At 38.2% G+C, this 18,110-nt stretch overlaps 1 protein-coding gene across 3 annotated transcripts in view; it reads right to left on the bottom strand.

The window, feature by feature from the left end:
- Positions 1-18,110, bottom strand: part of PLS3 (plastin 3) — a 79,807-nt gene that overhangs the window by 41,076 nt on the left and 20,621 nt on the right. Inside the window, exon 1 of one of the 3 annotated variants that reach the window (XM_037512047.2) lies at positions 11,586-11,607. The exons of the other annotated variants lie outside the window; for them this stretch is intronic. The gene's annotated coding sequence lies outside the window, so the exon portion shown is untranslated. Of the gene's footprint in view, positions 1-11,585; positions 11,608-18,110 lie in introns of those variants that run through there. 3 annotated transcript variants of the gene reach the window in all.

The raw sequence follows: 18,110 nt of genomic DNA on the forward strand, positions 1-18,110 counted from the left end.
GAGACAGAGACATGGCTGAGAGATCCAGTAGGAGGCTGACAATGGCAGCCTTTATCTTGACTTTGCTCTTTTCCTCCCAGATTGCCTGGCCCCTTCTGCCCCTTTCCTATCGGTCCCCTTAAAATTGTGGCAAGCTTTCAGGCCTCTGTGGACTTGCTTTGGGTCAGTCCTATTTTGCTGGGCATTTACCCATGAAGGGATGGTTTAACTGGCTGTCTCATGGGGAAACTATTTTGACTATATTCTTCCTCTTTTCTCTCTATTGTACACTAAATATAATAGTTATTTCCAATTAAAGATCGTACACAATAGAGTACGCTTTGTATTTATGTGCTAGATGCAGAACCCATTTAGAGCGTCCAAGTTCGGGGGTCCTGGGTGCCCCTCATTCTGCCCACTAACGCTAGCAAGTTTCGTCCAGGATAACAGAATTATTTAAGGGAGCATCTTATTTATATAAATTCAACTTCATTTATCGATAATTATTTGAAAATATCTGAAGTATGTCTGAGCTAAAACTAAGAAATACTATTTAAAAGGCTCTCAGTATATGCTTTAGTTGTTAAGAATCACAAATTTTGCCTTAGCCATTTGCAGCTTAAAATTATTTACTGCAGATTTCCCCCCACTATGAATAAAAAGGTTTATCTTTGAGACTGCTCATTGGTACTGCATTACCATCTGTAAGGAAATCAAGCAATAAAGTGCTATCTTGAGGCAAAATATCACATTGAATTAATTTAGAAAAGACTGGAAGGTAAATAGCAATATTGGAATATTACTCTGCAAAAAAAAAAAAAAAAAAAAAGAGGAACTCCTGCCATTTGCAGCAACATGGACGGAGCTGGAAGGGATTATGCCAGCTGGAGTAAGTGTGAAGGAAAAAGGTAAACATTGGATGGTTTCACTTATATGTGGAATATAGAGAAACCAAACAAAAGGTCAAGAAAAAGACAAAACTAGCAAGCAGACTATAAGATCTGAGGCACACAGCAAGGGACAGTGAAGGAGGGGTTCAAAAACGAGGGCAAGGAAGAACCCAAGGGAATATGGTTATGGTCCACGGATGCTAGAGTAACGGGAGAACTACAATGATGTAAAAAAAAAAATTATAAAATTAAAATCTTACTAATTATAATTATGGAAGCTCTATTCCTCCTCACAGAGACAGTCTTTTAGGTCTTTTTTTCTCTTGAAGCAACAGAAATATTGCAGACTGGGGCTCAAAAAGCAAAACTGAAAATCTGACCTCTGTCTGCCCTCTTAGACACTTCATTCAATCCCGAGTACCAAGCCGTTGTTCCTCACCCAAGGAATTACTATGTTATAATGCAAAGACTGGGATGTGGAATTAGAATACATCGGCTCTGCTATTTCCTATGATAAATAAGTTTATTTAAACTCTCTGAGCCTCAGTTTCTTCATTTGAAAACAGAGGTAATAATACCTACTTCTCCAGGGTCCTCATGAAGATTAAAGATGGCAGATGTGAAGCCACATTGCAAAGTATTAAGTGTTATATAGAAACTTCAAATTCTCCATGAAAAAAGATGGGGAATAAATGAATGCTTAAAGTAATTGAGAGAGGTTATATATACAAAAGTCATAAGTTCTACTAAGAACCTGCAGGGGAGCAAAATTTGCCACCCCAAAACATGTCTTCAGCATAAAGATGATCTGAAGTTGGCTATATTTGTGAAACAGCAGACAAAGGAGGGGCTCTGAAAGCTGGGTAGTGAGTGATACCCTCTAGTAAGAGACATTTACATGTGTCTCCCTCAACTCTTATCAATGGGGAAGACAGCAATATAAATCTGCATAACCACCACACTCCTGTTTACCATGCCTTTCACAGTAACCCTCCATAACTGACTTTTCCTTCTGCCCCCCCAACATCTTAAGTCTTTAGCCTAAGACAGTATTTAAAGAAAATTATTCTTCTCCCCTGCAGAACTCTTGAATGGAATACAAGAAAATGTATCACATTTGTCCTGTAATTATTCACTACAGAATAGATATCCCTCATATATAAAAATTATAAGAATTTAATGAAAGTAATTTTAAAAGGGCAGTTCTAAAGAAAACCTGTCAGTCACTTTTACCCATGACTCTATTAAGCTCCTTCATAAAGTCAGTTTCTAAACACAACTTGAAGAGCTGACAGAAGATATAAAAAGCATAAATTTTATTTTAAGTACTTACGTACCTCTTTTTAAAATACCTAACAGCTTATCAATATTACCTCATTCCTCCTAACTTGCACATTTTCCCATGAGCAATGCAAAATAAAACAGCAAGAGGTTGGGCCTCCCCGGTGGCGCAGCGGTTGAGCGCTGGGTTGTGAAGCTGCCTGCGGCCTCTGCGGTGCCGGTTCGATCCCCGGCTGCTCCCCGGCCACCGGAGGAGGGTCCCACATGGCGCGCAGACCCCTCCTGCCGCCCGCTGCTCCCCTCAGCAGTGTACTTCGGTCCTTCTGCCTGCTCTGCTCCCCGCTCTGGCTCTGGTGAATTCTCTCACCCTCCCGCGCTTCTGACTGTACCCAATGCTTGTATGTATGTATGTATAAATCAATAAATCAATCAATCAATAAATAAATCTTTAAAAAAAAAAAAAACAGCAAGAGGTTAAAAAAAAGTAAATATTACTTGCTGAATAAAAGTTTAACCCCAGTTTCACAATATGTGTTTGATAAGCTAAAAGACAGTCAGACTTTTGAAATATGTCCTTTTCCCTAGCCTGTTTTACCACAAAAGTGAACATTTTTACATGGAGAAAGAGCTGATAATGCAATAAAATAGAAATATATTTTCCCTCCATTTAAATTTAGCAAATGAAATACAATCAAAAATAAAACCTCCCAGGCACCCTGCATTTTTCTGAATTCTCTCATAGGCAAATCACTTTGATCTGTACCAAATTCTGTCTCCTCCCTCATTTGCCTGCCTCCTCTATAAAGGGAAAGCAACAGGAAAAAAGCAACCCAGTCTCTCCCTAAACATCTGAGACACAGGAAAACAGATTTTCAAATAAGGGAATAAAACAAAAGCAAACAAAACCTTGTTTGTTTGTTTTTTCATAAAAGGATATGGTGTACAACTGAGTATGAATTCAGGGCGTCACCCATAGAGGAATCTTATGCCTATGAAGTCATCCCTAATTACAGAGTTTGACTAACAATACCGCAATTATGAAACCACTCCACTGGCTCATTTAACTATACTTAAAGCTGCAACAGAAATCTTTGCTGAGAAAGGTGTACCTACAACTACCTGAAACTATTACTCAAATTCTGAAAGGTATTTAATGGAGAAGAGGTGGGGCGCCTGTTTTCACCCCCTAAGGTCATTCACCTTGGGAATGCAGCTGACTGAATAATCTATTTACAAATCTGTGTCATTCAGTACCATGTGGGTCAGGAGGCAGGGCACACACAGACTGGGAGACTATCCTTGGGTAATCCAGAGATTATATGAACTTTATGTTGCTGCTTTTTTTTTTTTAATTGAAAGGCAGCTAAAGGAGAAAAGCAGGGGATATTCACCACAGACTTTATCCCAGCCACTAGTATGCTAGGTAACTAGAATTGGAAAAATGAGGCTGATTGCTTAAATCAGAGATTCAGCAACATATTAAGTTCATATCACAAAGAAGAGAGTAACAAAGAGTGGACAAAACATGGAAGAATACATTATTTCACTGTAAGTGAAAAAATATAGCACCGCTATGTGTGACCAATTCAATAGTGGCCAGCAAAAAAAAAAAAAAAAAAAAAAAAGGTGTGCTTGTCACCTTCCTCTGTCCAAAACAGGCAGCACCTTGGAACACCCACACTTTACATACCTACCTGTACCAACAGAAACTGCCACTCTGCCTCCTCCCTAGTTAGGTAAGTCAACAGCTCTAGTCTCCAGGTCAGATGGGTGTGTAACATCCTATGAGTTATAAAGCTCACCTACTCTTACTATGATTACTCCAGTCCCATGTTTCCAAATGACTTTAGAAGATTTCACCTTGGAATGTCTACCATGTTCACCCACTTATACATATCCATCAAGCCTTAATTGAAGGTTCTGTGTTGGGTGCTGCAGATATAGATAACTGGGACCCAACACCTCCCTCTCTTGAAGAATTTATTGTTTAGTGAGGGAAGCAGATGGAACAACAAGGTAAAATATTAGTGCTACCATGCTATTATAGTCACATATACTAAGTAGTGGGGCTAAACTGGTGGGAATCAAGGAAAGGTTTCATGAGAAGAGTTTTGAACTTCATCTTAGAAGGGAAGTAGGAACTTCTCAGCTAGACCTCACTGGTAAAGGGTTAATCTCAGGTGTGGATTTGACTCTGATCAGTGAGTCAGTTAAGGCTAAGTGTATACAATTGAACTTATTACCACATAATTTCCCCCTTTTCAACTATCTTTCCTGTTAGACCAGGTCTCATTTTCAATTTGCCCGCTTTCTTACTCTCCTATTTTCAAATATTGAGAATGCCAAATTTGGTCACAGGAAATGAAGATAGAGTGAAGTACATCATCAATCTTTCTGGTTTCTTCCATTATACTCTTTATCACCTCATGAATACCTACTTCCAAAAGTCTTTTAGGTGTTGATCTGCCTATAGCCTTGTCTTACTCCCATGTAATCTTTACATTGCCAACTTCCTGAAGAGTAGATCTGTGATATTTACCACCAAAAGGAAGTGCTATCATAACATTACAGCCCTACACTTTTCTGCGTTGACACTTGTCTGTTTTTCCAAAGTTACTTCCCATCTCATGCACTGAGTCACATTTTATTCTTCAACAGCATTTTTGAAGAAGTCTCAGATTGTCCCCCACTGAGTTAAATTTCTATGATCAAGTTATATTGTTTCTTAAAAGATTTATTTACTTCATGCATAGAAGAACTGGGGTGTAGGCCAGAGGTGCGGGGTAGGGGGTGGTGAAAGGATTTACCAGAGACTGAGTGGATAGCATAACAGGCAAATCTACTGAAATAGACTGCTGAGGGGAGCAGTGGGTGAGATGAGAGGTCTGCTGCTCCATGTGGGTCACCTCCCTGGTTGGGCATGGAACACATGCCGCAGTGGCTGGTGATAGGTTGATAGTGCTGAGACTTTAGCCCCTGTGCCACCAGGGAGGCCCTTCAAGTTATATTGTTATTTCTAGTTTATAGAAGAGAAAATAGGCCTAGAGAAGTTGAGTAGAGCCAGGTTTCAAACCCAGGGCCACCTGACACCATAGTCGCTATTCTCAACATTACACTATATAGTCTCCTCAAAGAGCTTCTTGAATCAATTAATTTCCCCAATAAGACTATAAAGTTATCAGAGTAGAAATACAGTTAAATCATCTCTGCACTCACCACAGCACTTAGTGTGTTTGGATATAGGACATTCTCACAAAATACCTTTTGAATCAAAAATGGTCCACAACTAGTACCCACACCATTTTAATCAGGTCAGTCTTCTTTCAAAAAGCTAAAATTGCTTATGTCTAAACAGATTGTTTAATCTCTACCTGACATTCCAGGTCCTCTAAAATGGTCCTACTAGTCACATCTAACCAGTTTTTCCTTTCAACAACACTCACAATGAGCTTTATGATGACAACTATTCTCCCGAATCTGTCCTATTAACTCCTGTATTAGTACCTTTCATTTTACACTGCCACCATGCCTCTTTCCAGCTAAAGACTCCCTACTCCTCTTTACTTCTTACATTCCCTCTTATTTTTCTTCTCTCCTTACCTATGCTCTACTCATCCTTCAAAGCCCCAATGAATCAGAAGCCTCATCCTCTCCCAAACCATGTTTCCTCATGACTCCACCTGCTGCTGATGTTTCTCTTTAACTCCCACAGAATTTAGAAGCTTGTCACAAAATTTGGCAATTTAATTATAGACTTCCTCCTACAGTTATATAAGTGGATGTGAGGGCAATCTAATTGGGACATCCATCATCATACTTGATTCAGTTCACCTGCCTCCTCCACACAGATCCTCAAGCTTGGTCAAAGAGAATAATCTTCCCCAATAGAAAAGAACCAGTCTTTAATCAACACTACACACATATTCATTTAATTACTTGCCCTGCAAGACTTATTTCAAGATTGTTTCTCAAAAACAATCAAAACTTCATCTTCGGGCCTCCCCGGTGGCGCAGCGGTTGAGCGCTGGGTTGCGAAGCTTCCCGCAGCCTCTGCAGCGCAGGTTCAATCCCCGGCAGCTCCCGGGCCACCAGAGGAGGGTCCCACATGGCACGCAGACCTCTCTTGCCGCCCGCTGTTCCCCTCAGCAGTGTACTTCGGTCCCTCTGCCTGCTCTGCTCCCTGCTCTGGCTCTGGTGAATTCTCTCACCCTCCCGCGCTTCTGACTATACCCAGTGCATGTATAAATAAATAAATAAATAAATAAATAAATAAATAAATAAATAAATCTTAAAAAAAACAAAAAACAAAAACTTCATCTTTAACCTGCATACTCTATACTAACGTGTTCAGAGCAAGGTATAGAAATGGCTCAAAGAATATTCCAACTGACTGCAATATTATGAAGGCCAAGAGCCAATATTGCTGAAACTATAGTAGGTAGGGAAGAAGAACCCAGATTAGTTACACTTTGCCTAAGAGACAAAGCTATGCAGCAAATATATAATTCAGAGTATGCAAAGACAGGTAGTTACCTACTCTTACTATAAAAACAGAGGCTGCACATGACCTTGTGGAAAGAAGGCCCATACCTATATAGCCTATGGAAGGTGATTTAAAATGTCCTAACAAATGTGACCATGATGTTGAGATATATGAACTGTATGCCAGAAAATGTAGACAGTGCCCTCTCTCGCTAATACTGTTGCTTTCGTTACCTAAAAAATAAGGGATTTACTTAATGCTTGAACTGAAATCACTAAAACTAATTGTGCAAAACATACAGAATGCAGGCAACCACTTCAGTAAACACAGTATATTATAAAGAGTTCCAAAAGTTCTTTCTTCAAAATGTTGGTGTTAAATGGGCACTGCAACAAAACAGGCCATACTTCTCTTGTGACCTATTCATCCCTATATATGACACGCTTCCGCTTTACTGTATTTATTAATATTTCTTAATCTCAGCCTCCTGAAAGCTAAGTACTGTGAACAACCTCTCCCTTTGTATCAGTACTAATAACTTAGTCTTATTGTAAACATAACCAAACACTCATGTATCCATGTGATTTACTTTTATCTTAGGTGGTTGTTTTTTTTTTCCCATACACAAATCATTGCTATAGTACCAGGAATGTAGTGACTTGTCTTTAACCTTACAGCTGATTTTTTTCTCAAGGAGCAAGTGGTTTACAGTTTTGTTTGTCTCTTTTTAGAAAACTTGATGGAATCTCAGTAAAGGAGAAATTGGAACAACTTAAATGGTTATATGCATCTATCTTAATCATTATTTGTTGTTCTGAAAGTCAGAACAAGTGTCCTCACATGTGTCATAGGTTCCTCACCCTGAAAGTTTAGAAAAGGTGAAAGCAAAAGGAGAAAGTGAAAAAGGACTTCACTGTTCATTATTCTAGCATCTCAGCATTAGTAAAAATTGCTTGTTAATGTGGAGAGCAAACGTCTATGGAAGCAAAATTCAACATCTATAACATAACTTACAGGCCTCGATTTTCTGGTAATTCTACTTGACATTTCAGTCTCAAGTTGGTAAACAAAAGCAGTCTACATAGTTAGATAACTCCAAATAAAACTGACAGTGTTTCCCTAGGAAGCATGGTTATATTAATACTCATTAAATCATAGAGTATTCCAGACTAGAGAATAAAGAAACTGGTTAATGTACTATAAATCTGGATACATTTAACCACGTTGTTTCCATAAGTCATTTAAATTAAAATAACAATAAAACAAAAACTTACCATTTTAGGTACCATACAATAAATAATACCATTTCAGGGACATTTGTAAAGTGACTTAAAAACGTCATCTACTGTATCCATGACAAAATATGTTTGAAATTCCAAACCAATTGAGAAATGAACTTTGGAAAGCTCTACCAAGTGACTAAAGGCAAATTCTACCCTTATCCCAGTTGCTGCTGCCTATCTCTTATTTTGCAGTTTGGCCTGGGATGGATCCAAAAGTATTAAGAAGACTTAAATATTAGCTGACTGTTTAATGCAAAGATTTTGCTTCTTCTGCTTGCACACTGCTTCAACACTGCCTGTAGATGTAGGCAGGAAGTATGAAGGTTTTTAAGAAGAGCAGGGGAACAGAGATGTCTGTTACTTGCAAAGTCATGCATGGGGGACCTCACAGATTCAAACTAAGCTATGTTAGGGCCTCCCTAGTGGCACAAGGGGTTAAGATGCAACCTATAAAGCTGTCCGCAGCCACTGCAGCATGAGTTTGAATCCCGGCCAGGAAGAAACCCACATGGCACAGCAGATCTCTCCTGACTCGCCTGCTGTTCTCCTCAGCAGCGTATTTCAGTCAGTCTACCTGTTCTGGTCAGAACACTGACCAGGTGAATCCTGTCAGTCTGGTGAATCCTGTCTCTGGTGAATCCTGTCTCTGTCTCTGGTGAATCCTCTCACCCCCTATACCTCTGGCCTGTACCCCAGTTCTTGTATGCATAAATAAATAAATCTTTAAAAAAAAAACAAACTAAGCTATGTTAGCCTCTTCCCACTTCTCTGATACCTATAACTAATGACACCATCTCAAGTTTTGTTTGTTTTATTTTAACAGACCTGTACTATGGAGGCATAGTTTCTACCCAGTATAACTCCCTTTCTGCTTCCAGAAACCCCTTGCAGTGGGTGATGACAATCTATTCCTCCATCTCTTCCACTAGTCTGCGAGCTCCTTGAAATAGGCGTGGCATCTTATTTGACTTTGTAGTTTGGCTCACTTACTCAGTGTTTGTTTAATAAACTCTCATGGAGGCAAGTAGGGAAAGTGAAGAGACTTAAACATCATGCGGGATAAACAGTTGTCTCGTGTGGTTTTAAAAATACGTATTCTATGACAGAAAGTTGTGAACAAAATAGTCAAGATACAATAATGTTTCCACATTCTTTACATGTAGTTGGTCTGTTAGCATGCTTTATCTACTCTTGTCTAATACTCGGAGACATTACAAAACTCTTCAATATGTTTGCAACCTGCCCCTTAAATTTAGCTGAAAGTCAAACAGAAAAGCTTCTTGGTTTAAGAAATCATTTTCACTTGCAACAAGTTTGGTAATTAACAGCACATTTCACCTTTATAATACATATCACACACAATAAAGTTAACATTTAGAAATAAATGTATATTGCCCAAACTAAAGCTATATTTAAGTTTTTATGAAAATTTTCAACATATACAAAAAACAAAATAGTGTAACAAATGCCCATAAAGCCATTACCCAGATTCTACATTTATTAGGATTTCCCCACAATTACTTCGTCTATTCTCCTTGTCTTTTCTTCTCTCTTCTCATCTTCTTCTTCCCTTCCTCCTCCCTTCCCTCCCCACTTGTCTCTCTCTCCTAAATTAGTTTAAAACCATCCCCCGGGGGCCGCCCTGGTGGCACAGCGGTTGAGTGCTGGGTTGCGAAGCTGCCTGCAGCCTCTGCAGTGCCGGTTCGATCCCCGGCTGCTCCCCGGCCACCGGAGGAAGGTCCCACATGGCGTGCAGACCCCTCCTGCCGCCCGCTGCTCCCCTCAGCAGTGTACTTCGGTCCTTCTGCCTGCTCTGTTCCCCACTCTGGCTCTGGTGAATTCTCTCATCCTCAAACGCTTCTGACTGTACCCAGTGCTTGTATAAATAAATAAACAAACAAATAAATAAATCTTTAAAAAAAAAAAAATAAATAAATAAAACCATCCCCAGAATTCTGATTTCAACCTATAAAGCTTTTGTAAAATGAGTTCATTTTCTGGAACTACCTCTATTTCTATTCTAGAATCTAGATTCTAAGTGCTTTTTTTTTTTTTTCGAGTACCAATGAGTCACTTAAGCCCCAAAGGGTGCCAATCCTGTGTCATTTCCTAGAGGAATATAAAAGCTCTCCATATTAAGTAAAAGTTTCCTTTCCTATTTTTGTACATAGTAAAAATGATAAGATCTTAAAACAACAATTATTTAAAAATAAGTTAATAAATAACTTTTCCAATAATAGAAACATTCAATTCAATTTAGATTGTAGACATTTTAAAAATTCTTACCAGATAAGAGTTTTGTAGCTATTTAATGTACGTCTTATTCATATTATAAAGGCCCCTTTTCCTGTGATAAAGAATACCGTATCAAATCTCTGCTTTCCCCTACTTTATAAAGGTAAGGTATATTAACTTTTAGATTGTGATAGTACACACTCCTTTTAAAAGGTATGATTCCTTTCCTTTTTACTACGTAAGCTTTGACACTTTCCAAAAATATCTCTATAATTTGTGGAAAAATGAATCTGCTGCTAATGAAATTAATTAACCTTCACACCCGAAGGGTGTTTCCAGTCTCCTTTCCTATGACAATGAACACTGAAATCAAGGGCAGTCTTCAAAGACAGACAGACAGACAGACAGACAGACAGACAGATATCTATCACAGGGCAAGATCAGACTATTTTGCATGCTTCAACTCAAAACAAAATATTATGGCATGCAACTCAAAAATCACCAGATACAATTTCAGCTTAGATCTGAGCTAACCTGAAAGTTTATCTATTAATAACCAAAAGGGGGTTCCTTCAGTATGACATACCCTGCCTATATGTACTCAAATACAGTACTTGTTAAATGAGAACACTAGATTTTTTTAATTTTATACTTCTCTTTTCACCTCACACAGATGTATAAACAACAAACCTTCTGAAAGTTTACCCTTAATATGGAGTTGGTAACTCCAAGTTACCCAATATAACTAGCTATATTGAATATAACTAGCTACATTCAATATAACTAGCTATATTGAAATAAGGAGAAAAAAATCATATGATCATAATGTGATGGAAAACTCAGGTAAGTTTGTGAGCACCAGAAATCACTATCACCACACCATGTAAATAGCACAACCGAAACTTCATTACCAATGATTTTCATGCATTTCTTATAGTATAAATAAATACTAAGACAACTATTTGACATTTTCTAAGAGCAGAACAAAAATCTAATCATGACAAGTTCTATCTTGACAGCTATTTCACAGAATTTTGAGAAACCATTTAACAGGAATCAAAGGCATTTGAAATTGCACCACCTTCTTCCTTCGAAGTTAAAAATTCATACTTACTACCATTTAAGCTTTTGGACATCTAACTTGACAGATATTGCTACGATTAGGATTGCAAAAGCAAAATTTCAAAAGCATAACTCCCTAAAATATTCCCCAAATAAAGACAGAAGATATCGAAGTTTCAATTCTAACCTTCAAATATTTCTCAAAACAAATCTGACTCTACCCGAATAAATAAGATTTAGAATGTTGTTTCCACATGTTTAACTATCCAAACACACTAAGAGTAAGAATTTCAAGCTTCTTAAAGTAAATTTCTGCTGAGATATTGAACAATCTAAAAGTTAAAACACAACGAAATATATTAAAATAGTTACCCTTCTGCCACGGCGAGAGCAAACCTGTTTCTTTCTCATAACACACTAAGAGAAGGAACCTCCCACGCCCAAAACGCCAATCTGGAAACCCAACATTCTTCTCACAATTGCAACGTTTGAAAGCAAGTCATAACACTTCCTGCTAGAAAAGGAGAACACCCTGACAAAGGAATGATACAATACTTACGAATCCCCTTCCTGTCAGCCTCACGGGATTTTGTCAGGTATTAATAAATTGTAACTTAAAAAAAATTGGAAAAAGTTTATTTTTTTTCATTTCAGCTCCACTAAAATCATGCAAGAACATAAGGGAATTTAAAGTTGGTTCAGGTCAAATAGCTACAACCCATATACCTACTTAGAGTTTGAACGTTAGCCAAGTAACCTGCTTATTTTAGAACACATGGAACAAGCTTCTCCTCAGTGCCCAAGTCACTTGTCCACAGTAAAAGACATTACTCTGAAAGGCAAATTAACCATCTCAGACCACTTATGCCTTATATATTATTCATTCTAAGCCATACTTATTCATGCCTTCCTACAGTGTTGACACTCCATATGCTAGGTGTTACAGCATTTATTTCCAGTATCTACCTCTTGTTTCCCATTAAAAATGTAAGCTATTAAGTGTAGAAACTATGGCACAGCACATAGTGAACTAAGCCAATACTTGCTGACCTGAATAATTTTTATTGAGAAGCTGTACTGCTGAATAGGTAAGTACTCTGGAGCCAGATAGGTTTCAAATCCTGGCTCCCCACATTTCTAGCTGTGCTTGTCCTTGGGGAATTGCTTAAGCTTGTGTCACTCTGTTTTGTCACCCAGCAGTGGTACTCTGTACATTGTTGTGATACTAAAATAATTTAATGGGTTTTTTAAATTTAGCCTGCTACATGGTAAGCATTAACTATTTGATAACAGCTATTCTTATTATTGAAATTTGCTTTTTACATGATTTAGCAATTCTAATTGGTTAATTGCTAAGTTAAGCCACTGGTTAGTGGTACATGGCCTTTATGGGAAAGAACAGAAATTCAGTAGGAGCACTGAGCTAAGCTTATAAGACCACTTCTAATACTGACTTAGAACAACTCAGTCATTTGAAAGGAAATGGAATGCCTAATAGAAGCATCAGGGTCGACAAACTTGAAGTACTCATAACTGAACAAACTATTTCGCTTCTCTGAAACTGAGGTTCATATTTATAAAAGCGGAGCTAATTCCGCATATAGTAAAGTCCTCATTTAGCGTCATCAATGGGTTCTTGGAAACTATGACTTTAAGCAAAAGATATAAAAAAACCATTTTTACCACAATCTGGTTAATAAAAACAAAGGCTAAGTTCCTATAGCATATTTCTGGTCACAAAAATATCACCAAACTTCTATATAAAGACCCTAAACACTTGCAAGCAAACCATAGATCTGAGGCAGACAGCAGGGGAAGAGAAGAGAGAGGTTAAAACGGGAAGGAAGAGCACAAGAGATGAAGGATGGTTCATGGCAGGTAGAACTACAGGGGACTAGAACTACAGGGGACTATATCTGAGGGGAGAAAATGAACAACAATGTAAGAAAATAAATAAACCAACAAAAAGGCAAAAAAAAACCCAAACACTTCTAATATGAAACAATGATTCATATTCGTTCATTCATTCATTCATTCTCCAGCTGCTTACTCTGGTTCAGGGTCAGTCTCACGTGCTTGGAGCCCATCTTGGCATCTCCTGTCAACAGCAGGGACCCAACCCTGGAGAGAATGCCCTGGGGTCACTCACATACACCCACATTCACCAGACCGGGACAACTGAGGCAAAACAATGAGCCCCAAATTCCCATCTTCGGATGTGGGATGACACAGGAGAACCCAAAGGAAACTCACACAGACATGGGGGGGGAAGGTGCAAACTCCACGAAGATAGTGGCTCAGGCTGGAAATGGAATTTTTTTTTTAATCAACCTTGTAATGAAGCAACATTATTCAAGGACCTGCTGTACTTTGCATGGTCGCTATGATGATGAAATGACACAATGTTAAGTGCAGAAGTATGTCTGACTCCGGTTAGTAAGCAAATACAAGGTGCTCAGTGAGGGGCATTATTATAATCTGCCTGGGATAAAACATACATAACACCATCTGTTCCATCTACAGAATAAAAATGAAAGTGAGATAATAGACACTCCAGTCCTTCAAAAATAGTATTAAAAAGTGAGGCATTTTATAATCGAGTTCTCAGAATAAGGGGGCCACTCGCACTGCACTCACTTGTAAACAGGATCAGGATGGAGTGTGTTACGAGGCAATGTTCTCTCCTTATCACTAACCACTATTAGCAGATGCTGGATTAGATTTGGTCTCCTTAATGGAAGCACTTAATGGAATCACGTCACAAAAACTGCATGAAATATCTAAAGGCAACACAATCTAGAACAGAAGGAATAGGGGGTAGAAGCCAGAGGATGTATTTTTCCATCTGTCTTTGTTGCTGACTCACTCACTATGTGAAGCCTCCTCGGCTTTCGAGTCTCAATTTCTCCATTTCTAGAACAAGCATAGCACTGTCAGGGAATACATGAGATAGCAAGTAACTTGAGCATTCTGAGCTACCTGAAAGAAAGTATATTATATGTATGCATTATTATACATTTGACAGACAGAAAATTGGGTACAAGCAATTGCCTCAGGTAAGAAGATAATATCCGTGTTAGACCAGAAATGTAAGATTCTCCCAGTCTTAACTATCCTTCAGCCACACTTGTCACTTCAAACAACTGAGCTGGATCATTCCCAAATGCTCTTAACTTCGTCAATGATAATGCTACCTAGAAACAACTTCCTTGAATGTCCCCTTTCATGGTCATCTGGAATGTATGTCCTTTCTGGCTTTCTAAACTCTAAGGGTAATCTTAAAAAGTGAAATCTGTCAACACCAAGTCAATGATTTCATTTTTATTTGTTTGTTTATTTATTTATTTTTAAAAGATTTATTTATTTATGCACACAAGAGCAGGGGTACACAGGCCAGAAGTGTGGGGGGTGAGAGGAGTCACCAGAGACAGAGTGGGGAACAGAACAGGCAGATTGACTGAAGTACACTGCTAAGGGGGAGCAGCGGGCGAGACAGGAGAGGTCTGCTGTGCCACGTGGGTTGCTCCCTGGCCGGGGATTGAACTCGTGCTGCAGAAGCTGCTAATAGCTTCACAGTGCAGTGCTTAACCCCTTGAGCTACCAGGGAGCTCCAAGTCAGTGATTTTAAAATCTATTTGCCATAACATAACATAATTCATTTAAACTGCAAAATATTGTGGCCAAAGTTCTAAAAATGGATACTCCCTTCAAAAATGCAGAATTTCTACCCAGTAAATTGGAAGACATTTCCCAAAAGATGGTCCCATCATATCAGCAGTTCAACTCGTTTAGCCTGTGTCCCATTTTGTAGTTTTTTAAAATGTCTCAGCCATCTTGGGGGGGGGGCAGGTGGGAGGAAAAATGTGTTTGTGTTGGTGGATGTGCCTGACTATGTGTAAACAAAATCTCTGCCTTTACTATGGGTAATTAAAATTGGTTTGGGAATAGAAGATGGTGGCAAGAACTGTTCAATAAATCTCACACTGTTATAAGCAGACCACAGAATAAAAACAATTTTATACTGCATTCCAAATTCATCATGATGAATATTGAAGAAAGCCAGTGGATACAAACAAATACATAAAGTTAAAAGTTCTCACACATGCACCAGTGAACATTCACACCACTTGGGGCACAAAGGAAGGAAAAAGGCACACCCAAAATTTCATGAGAATGTCATGGACACTGCAGTGTGGACACAAGATCTAGACACAGTATTTTAAGTCTCTTCCAACTTTCATTCAAACGTCATGCTCTCCACCACACCCAGTACCTTCAATGTGCGATATATACAATGGAGGCCTCTGCCTTTGAGCTTAATGACACACTGCAATAACACTGATCTATTGTCTTCAATGAAACAGGATTTTACCCACCTTCATACCTTATAAGGAAAACAAATACATTAATACCGACAGTGAATGAAACTCAGAAGCAAAGGAAACCAACATAAAACAGGTACCAAATTAATATTCAGGAAACTATCACTGTGGTTTCAGACAATATCAGGAAGTTCAGGAAAATTATACTAGAAGTACTAGGTACATAAACTTTCTGTTGTATGGATGTGTCAGTTTTAATATTCCAAGGACATTTGGTTTATGTAATCATTTTTTTCTTTTTGTGGCGAAAATAAGCAACAGACATCTTAATTTCCATATTCCAAGGAATGTCTCTCCCAATAGGGTTAGCGCTGTATTTGTGTAACAAAATAATATTTTTTTATTTTTTATATATTTTACATCATTCTTTATTTTTGTACAATGTTTGCTTTCTCCTCTCAGGTGTAGTCCCTGTAAAATTCCCACTGCCAATTCACCCGTGAACCATCACCTTGGGTTGTTCCTTGGCCTGTTTTGATCCTTCTCTCTCCTCCTCCCCTGCAGATTGTCTGTGATTTATAGTTGCCTGTTGATTTTGATTTTTAATTTATTATGATTTTTTTCCTGATCCCTTATTTGGTTCCTCTATATTCCTCTTATAAGTGAAACCATCTGATATTTTTCTTTTTCTTCTTGACTTATTTATTTCCAAAGTAATAAAATTTTAAAAAATTATACATTAAGTATATATTTTCTTTTAATGCACTAAAACAAAATGTTGAAATATGTAGATTATTTCAAGTATGAGTCCTCCAAAAATTATCTACCAAACTTGGGGCAAGGAACTAATTTAAAAGATGTCTGTGGTGACTATAATTTGTGATGCTGAATTGTATATTTGAAAGTTGCTAAAAGAGCAGATCTTAAACATTCTTAAGAAAAAAAAAACTATAATTATGTGAGGTGGTGAATGCTAACTGTACTTATTGTGATGATAATTTCCAATATATACACACACTTAGTCATTAAGTTGTACCCCTTAAACTAATGTTATATGTCAATTATATCTCAATGAAATTGGGGGGAAGACATCGGTGTTCTCTTCTTAACTAATAAAACCATACATTTCTATGTGAGGGCATCTGGTTAACAAAAAGTCTAGGAAAGTTAAAAGGAAAGAAAAGAAACTGCACAGAGAAATAGAAACAACAGGAAACCATAATAATAAACCAGCTAACTCAGCAGTTCTTAAACTATTTGGCCTCAGGACCTTAAGGACCCTAGGACCCCAGAGAATATTTTGGTATGTGGGCTAGATCTATTAATGTACTTATCACAATAGAAATACAACTGGGAAAATTTAAGATATTTATTTAAAAACAACAATAAGCCCATTACACATTAATATAAATAGCATTTTAAATGACAACTATCATTTACCCCAAATTGTAGTGATATATTACTTACATTTTTTTGCAATAGCTTTATTATTTAACTTAATACAATAACAGCCAGATTTTCATATTAGCTTCTGCTTTCAATTTGTTGTTATATGTTGTTTTGGTTCAAGTATAGAAGGGAATATGACCTCCCACAAATATATTATTTAAAAAGGAAATAGTTTAGGGGCCCCCCGGTGGCACAGCAGTTGAACGCTGGGCTGCTGCGAAGCTGCCCACAGCCTCTGCAGTGCCGGTTCGATCCCCGGCAGCCGGGAGAGGGTCCCACATGGCGCACAGACCTATCTTGCAGAGCCCACTGCTCCCCTCAGCAGTGTGTTTTGTCGGTCTGCCTGTTGTGCCCCACTCTGGCTCTGGTGAATTCTCTCACCCTCCCATGCTTCTGACTGTACCCAGTGCTTGTATAAATAAATAAATCTTAAAAAAAAAAAGAATAAAAAAAGAGAAACTTTTTTTTTTTAAATAATAAATTTTATTTTTATATTCCCCCATACAATTGCAAACGCCCCATTCTGACCCCAATCCTTCCCTCCGCCCCCCCACCCCCAAAAAGTGTCTCTGGTTCATAATTTTTGTTGATTTTGATTTTCACTTTCTTATATTCATTTCCTGGTCCCTTATTTAAGTTTCTAGATTCCTGCTATGAGTGAGACCATCCGGTATTTTTCTTTTTCTTTTTGGCTTATTTCGCTGAGCATGATCCCTTCCAGCGCCATCCATGTTGCTGCAAATTGCATGTGTTTATCTTTTTTGAATGCTGAGTAATATTCCATGGTATATATGTACCACATCTTCTTGATCCAGTCATCTATTTTTGGGCATTTGGGTTGTTTCCAAAGCTTAGCTATTGTAAACAGTGCTGCTATAAACATAGGGGTGCAGGTGCTCTTTGGAATTGATGTTTCTGTGTCCTTTGGGTAAATACCTAGGAGTGGAATTGCTGGATCATATGGAAGTTCTATGTTTAGTAGGTCCAGAAATCTCCACACAGCTTTCCATAGTGGTTGGACCAGTTTGCACTCCCACCAACAGTGCAGAAGAGTTCCTTTTTCTCTACACCCTCGCCAACATTTGTTGTTGCTAGTTTTTTAATATGTGCCATTCTCACTGGTGTA

This window comes from Talpa occidentalis, unplaced genomic scaffold, assembly GCF_014898055.3.
Source record: "Talpa occidentalis isolate TD23 unplaced genomic scaffold, MPIMG_talOcc4v2.1 talOcc4.15, whole genome shotgun sequence".
Taxonomy (NCBI): Eukaryota; Metazoa; Chordata; class Mammalia; order Eulipotyphla; family Talpidae; genus Talpa; species Talpa occidentalis.